We start from the raw sequence: 6,918 nt of genomic DNA, 5'->3' as shown, positions 1-6,918 counted from the left end.
GACCAAGAAGAAGGCACGGTCGATGATGCAATGAGAAATGTCCGTAATCAACTCCCAAGGCTCATGGCGTGTATTCATTAAGGGCAAACAGTCTCAATTTTATGAGCAAGATAAAGTAATTGCTAAAGACGCAAGTAGTACAACATGTACGCTTCAGATGGACTTTGCTGAAGATTTGGCTGCAACATATCAAGTGACAACAGAGATTTCAGTATTCACTGACATGGGTAAGACGTATTACTGGGTCGTCTGTGAATACTTCAGATGTTAATACGAAAAACAAGCAGTGTCAACATATGCATGTGTAGCCCTGGAGCAGATGAAACGAAACTTTCCCTTCATAAAGACAGTGAATATCTGGATGGATGAACAGTGTAGCCAGTTCAAAAACAAGCAGGCCTACATCTATTCGTTGCTTGGGGAACTAGAACAAGAATTTGCTCTTAACATCATTTGGAACTATTCTGCAACTAGGCCTACCCACGGCAAATTCCCGAATGGCGGACTCGATGTCAATGGCAAACATATTGTTCAGAGGAAAATTCTACACAGACAAGCAGTCGTCACTAACGCAGAATCATTTGCCGCGGCGGTTATGTCTGCCACCCAGCAAACTCAGATAACCACACAGACCCAGAAGAACATCTGGTGTTCACAGCTCGATCTTAAAAAGGTTTGGTCTACAACTCCAACAGCTCCAGTCAGTATCAACGTTCATCATTTTACCACATGGACAGAGTACACAGGACAGACTACAATGGAAAACGAGGTGAAACCAGATATGAATCGGAGACAATGGTCGTCGTCATGTGCATCTGCTGATATTCCGCTAGCCCAAATTTCAGTTAGAAATGTGTAATATCCGTGTGGAAAATGTGGCTCCATCTTTTGATGATCTAAAAAAGGCACAGGAGTGGCTCACATGTCTTTGCGATAAATGACTTTACGAGCCATGCGCAGCAGTTATAGTGGCGTCAATGACAACATTGATTTATTCATATGCGAGAAGTGAATCTAATTTTGCTCTGCAGAAATATACAGACTGATTCATTTTCATCTCACTGGAAGTTTTTTAATACATGTAACATAAAGTTACCCGAGTTGATGTCATGAATATGTAAACTCTACACAACCTCCTTAAACACATGTTAAATTTGGTCGGTTAAGGAGACAATATTTCGTTGCTTCATTAGTTTTGTAAAATGGTATGTGATTAAATAAGTTTCTTTGATGACTGAAGATATTTTATTAAATTCCAAGAAAGTCGCCTGAATAATTATGATGACTAATTTTATCAGCATGGTTACGATAAAGTCGTACTGCTGATTCACACCGGTCTTTTAAATCTACTTTCCAAATTTAGTGTTTATCATGTATAAAACCGCTTGTAAGTAACTCGGCAATACACTGCCGCGTGCAAATCGTACTCTCTTTAGGTGATTCCTGGTCATAATTCATCGTAACATTATAGCATATAAACGAGAACCGAGACACCTTCCCAGATGTGATTCCGTCACGCTGGAATTCGTGTACAGGAGAGTTATATTTATTCAACTTTCGGGAACATTTTCTAATTTTTCCCTACTTTCCTGCGGGTTTAGTTGGACAAAATTATATTTTCCATTTAGAATTAGTTTGTGCAATTTTTGACTTTTTCAAAAATATCCACAATTAGTCATGTTTGAGTTCCATAAAATCTCATTTCTGCACAACTAACGATGTACTCTTTGTAAAAATAAGATCGGTGAAATACTTTAAGTGAATGCGTACACGTGGCGATTTATAGGGCCCCATGAAAGGTTTCTTACCAAATCTGATTACACGTCAGCTCATTTTTAAAGTAAGAATTGATGTTTTGTGTACCTAACATTAATTTTGAAAATAGCTGTAGTATTCGTATGATTGCGGGCTAACCTGGGGTGATTCTGGAGGACATCATGGAGCACTTCTAAGGAACCAGGGGGTGCTTCAAAGGGACTTCAGGTGTGCTTCCAGTGGACTCCCTCTGCAGGGGTTTTATAGAGACTTCCAGAAAGTCCCTTTCATGCTTCATTTGCATTTTTTAGATGAACTTCAAAGGGACTTCACCAATGCGGTCGCTGTGAGTTCAAGTCCAGCTCATGCTAGCTTCCTCTCCGGCCGTAAGTGGGAAGGTCTGCCAGCAACCTGCGGATGGTCGTGGGTTTCCCCCGGGCTGTGCCCGGTTTCCACCCACCATAATGCTGGCCGCCGTCGTATAAGTGAAATATTCTTAAGTACGGCGTAAAACACTAATCAAAAAAAAAAAAAAAAAAAATCAAAGGGACTTCCCAATGATGGCTTAAACTGTTAGAGTGACGTCCCCAGCGCTCCACAGTTAGAAGTTCCCGAGCGCTTCTAAGGGTCTTACTTAGCCCTTTACTAGGAAACTTCAGAGGGACTTCAAGGGAACTTCAGGAGGATTCCTTTTGCAGCTAGGTTTGGAATCGCATTAGTTTGTTTTGTGCTGCTCCAAATGGCTATAAAATCTGTTCAAAAATCTTCGTTGTGCACGCCAGTCCAACCAAATTGAATGAAATGGGGTCTTCCTGTCTGTATAGACACCAAAATGACCCAGATATGCAGTAAAACATTAACGTCTAATATTACATATTAAATGGCCCTGATGACAAAACTGCTTTTGGTGCCGCTCTAGAGAAACATTGCGCAATTAAAGGGTTTTATGTAGGAATGTTCCTACTGCCCTAATTTTAACGGAAAAACGTTCAGATGTCATAATGTTGGAAAATGGGATGCTGCAAACAACTGTTCCTCATTATTCGCGGGAATGGGAATGACCGGCCAACTTCCTCATTGATAAACAGTGTAGGGTCGAATTGAAGATTCAAAGCTGTGTATCTGGTTATGTAGTGATTTTCGACCAATAACTTATTTTTATGCTCTCATATAAAAGATATAAGTGTAAAGAAAATGTGTATGGAAATTTGAAGTGGAAATTGCGACTGCCCTCCGGACTCAGTCATATTTATAACAGAGTGGATTGTAAGGGAGATGCAGGCAAAATTTCCCTGAATTGACCAAAGTACAGGAGCATTTAAACGCTAAGCATCTCCCGGCTGTGTGGTATGATGCAGATGTTTCTCAGGCAGTTCAACGGCAAAGATGATTGACGTCGGGAAATCGACATTAAGCAGATCGCGCCGAGCTTGTATCACTCAAGCCATGCAGTCAGTCATATAGGAGTTCGATGCCAGGTTACCAAATTTCTGAAGTGATCAAAGTTTTCTGAATTTAAATATTTTACGTACACTGTTTTGCGTGGTTTGTTGTTCTGATCACTAATCTGGTCTTTTTACTTTTCCCTGATGCACAGTTTTGCCGCGAATTAGCATTAAAGTCCGAAAAAGTGCAATTTTCCTTCATATTTGGAGGTCGCGTGACACATAACCGCACAACTGTAAAGCTGAAAATGGCTGAGTGCAAATGGTTATATGTGTACTGTATGTGTGTGGAAAATCTTTGAAGTGTCTTAATAAATGCGGGAGTTGCAGTACTTACCGTACATCCTGATCATGGATGTGGTCTTATTTCTTTCATGCGATGTATAGTTTGGCCGCAAATTGCCATCCAGTTGCGAAATAGTGCAACTGACACCATATTTAGCGGCCACATCACAGCTGTAAAGTGCAGACCACTATACATATACTCTATGTATGCTGAAAATCGATGAAATGTGGTAAAAAAGAGGGGACATGCACGCCTTCAAGTATTGCCGGTTTAGTCCGTTTGGATATACAAATGTACTTACATATGATAAACAATGTACTTACAATGTACTAATAACTGTGAGGAATGTAGGCTTTCTGACTAAGTTGGTTATGTATCTATACATGGACACCGTTAAAGTAACCCGAAGTAATACCGGCTTGAACCCCGGCATCGCTGCTTTAGCAGCTATATTTTTGATGTGTTTTGGTCATAACCTGAAAACTAAGTACATAAATAATTCTAACAGATTTGTAATCCGGATGTCAAGCAGTCCTAGACAGTGCTTGTTTAATTATTTTGAGCAGTTTTTAGACTTGACCTGCCTTAAAGCTAATTTCATTGGTCAGTTACAGCACAACTTGGATATCAAACAAAACATCTTTGTACAATACAAGTACAACAGTATACGTAAAACTTGCCAGTGAAATTTCATCCAAAGATCATCAGCTGATTTACGGGAAAAGATGGTTTAAGCTTAACAATAAAATTCAAAATGACTGCTAAACCACGTGACTAATCAAAAAGCACAAAAAGACAAAAGTTGCTTCATATGTTAGCTAATAAAAATGCCAAGTTTGCTTTTTCCCCCTATACCAATTTTGAAGATATTGCAATATTACGAGCTGACTATGAATAAAAATAAAAATTTTAATGGCAAAACTATCAGTCGTATGTGTGCGGTCCTGCCAGTCCAAAAATGTGGTTGATCTGTCTCTTGACCAATTTTCGGCTTCATAGATATTACGGTGTCCGGTCACGTGACATTTGAAAAATGACTTTGAAATGGTCTGATCCCCTTCTTTGGCTAAATGAACACGCTGGTTATAAGTCTTTTCTTATAAGTTTATCTGATAAAAAATTAATCATTACATGCATCTGAAAGTACATTTTTGTATTCCAAATGAACTATAGCATTATTGGAATTGTGTTCTACAACCCATCCTCTCAATTGTTCATCAACTGTTATTTTGTTAATCTGTGTTTTTGAAGACATTTCAATGGATGATATTGCTGCGGACGACAGGATTGTTGTTCCTTGACACCATTTGCTTTATTTTACTTGCTTAAGAAAGCAAAACGTAACAAGTTTCGTCAGCTGTCAAAGTTGTATACTGTCCAGATGAATATCTGTTTGCGTGACATCATCTATACATGTACGTAATGATGGTTAATGTCTTGAAAACACAATATGACATTTTGTCAACATACAGTGACTCGAAGTCAATGAATGATGTACTTGTTTGTGTTTATAATTACTTGAAGACATAGTAAGACATAGTTCCATCATCAGTGAGTCAAAGTAAAAAATGATGCACATACGTCTATAAACATCACTGACGCCAAGGAATGTAATACTGTGATGCAATATATATATAAGTATGTGTGTGCGGCGGTTCCTATAACTGTAGATATTGTGATATTGTTTAGCAGCGTCCTGTGCCACACAGAGTTCTGGACCAGAACTCCAAATAGTCATCGAATTGCAGTCTAACAGTGGAAGCTGCTGGTTCAAAAGAAATCTGAAAGTTTAGCCAAACCGCAGTCAAAGCAGTCGGGGCTGGTTGGTCGAAGCAGAACTGGGAGTAAAGCAAGTCTTCCTAGTCCTTTGGTGGTATGTTTTGAATTTCGCCCTGTGTTTTGTATTGTTTTATTCTTGAAGTTCTGCATGGCCAGAATGGCACTGCCTTGATTTGAACTTGTGATTTTATCATCAGCAGCACCAGATAGACCCAATCTGTCCAGATATCGCCAGTCTGTATACCTAACCAGATTCTCATGTCCTGTTTCAGGTTGTACTAACTTCAGATGTATTTTCACGTTTTAAAATTATCATTCCGTTCTGTTTCAACACGGTTTAAGTGCTATTTACTGTTTTTTGCAGAGCAAACATCGTGAATTAAAATGGGAAAGGGGACATTATCATCAACCAGTGCGCTATTCTGCTTGTGCGTCCTGACACTATCGGTGATGGCAGTGGCTGGTAAATGCAATTTAACCTCAATCTTAATTTGTTATTTGACTTTATTTAAAGAATTTGAACAATGCACAATGTATGTGATTCAATCACAGGGTTTACTAATATTACACGCAGAGGTGATTGGCCCATTGAATGTCTGATTGGCAATAAGAAGAGCAGCCATAGTGTACAGAGGGGTAATGTGCAGATGAAAACACTTCTGTCGTACGCAAAAGCAAAAGATTCCTAAAATTATTTACTAAGCTTTACTAAGTTAGCTTCTAACGCCATTTTCATGTTGGTGAAATTTCACACGCTGAACTGGATGCTTTTATGCAATTAATACGGTGTTAAATTATATTTAACACATCTTTATTGTAGGCATGGGTCCATGCACATTTATATAAGCACAATTATGAGCTTTAATTTCTTGGAGAGGTTCACCCCTGGGCTTGGACAGGGAATTTATTGGGTCCTTTGTGACGATAGGCGGTCCACAACACTCGTGTGCATGGCCGTGTGCGCGGTCTAACGGTCATTCGTGACCATTTGTCCTCTGCCAGTGGTACATGGTAGTAGTGTAGTATCTGTGCGTGATACACATGTAGGAAAGTTCGCAAGTAGCATGTCAAATGTCCGTGGTTTATTCCGGGCTGTCCGGGTTCCCTCAAAACAGTTAACTGACCGCCATCACATTTTTGTCTTTTAGAGTATGACGTTAAACAATGTTAATCATATCAAATCCTGCAATAGTTGCCCCATTGAATGTCCAGTTTACTTTCGATCCTCAGAGAATGATGGGCCACAATTGCCAGCAGAATGTATTCTGCAGCCAGTGCAAGGTGATCCGTCCTCATTCCTCCTGCTAGACCACATGTTCAAATGTTCCGATGGGAAAACGTTTGACTCTGTCGCTTGTGGATGTGTGAAGCCCAATTAATTGATAATGTAGGTACTTTGACACATTACAACTTACCCATGAATCTATATGTCGACTGCTATAACTGAGTCGCATATAGCATGCCATTTTGATATAGCTCATTCTCTGATTTTACATCTGTGTAAAACAACTGTACATGTACACGTCCAGGGCCCAGTTTCACAAAACGACGTACAACATTTTTGTTTATCGTACATTTGTCCTACAATAATTTGTATGTCACAATTGCCGTACCTTTGTCCTATATGTGCGATTATCGTACATGTACAACATC

Source organism: Liolophura sinensis, chromosome 6 (genome assembly GCF_032854445.1).
Source record: "Liolophura sinensis isolate JHLJ2023 chromosome 6, CUHK_Ljap_v2, whole genome shotgun sequence".
Lineage (NCBI taxonomy): Eukaryota > Metazoa > Mollusca > Polyplacophora > Chitonida > Chitonidae > Liolophura > Liolophura sinensis.
This window is presented reverse-complemented; position numbering follows the sequence as displayed.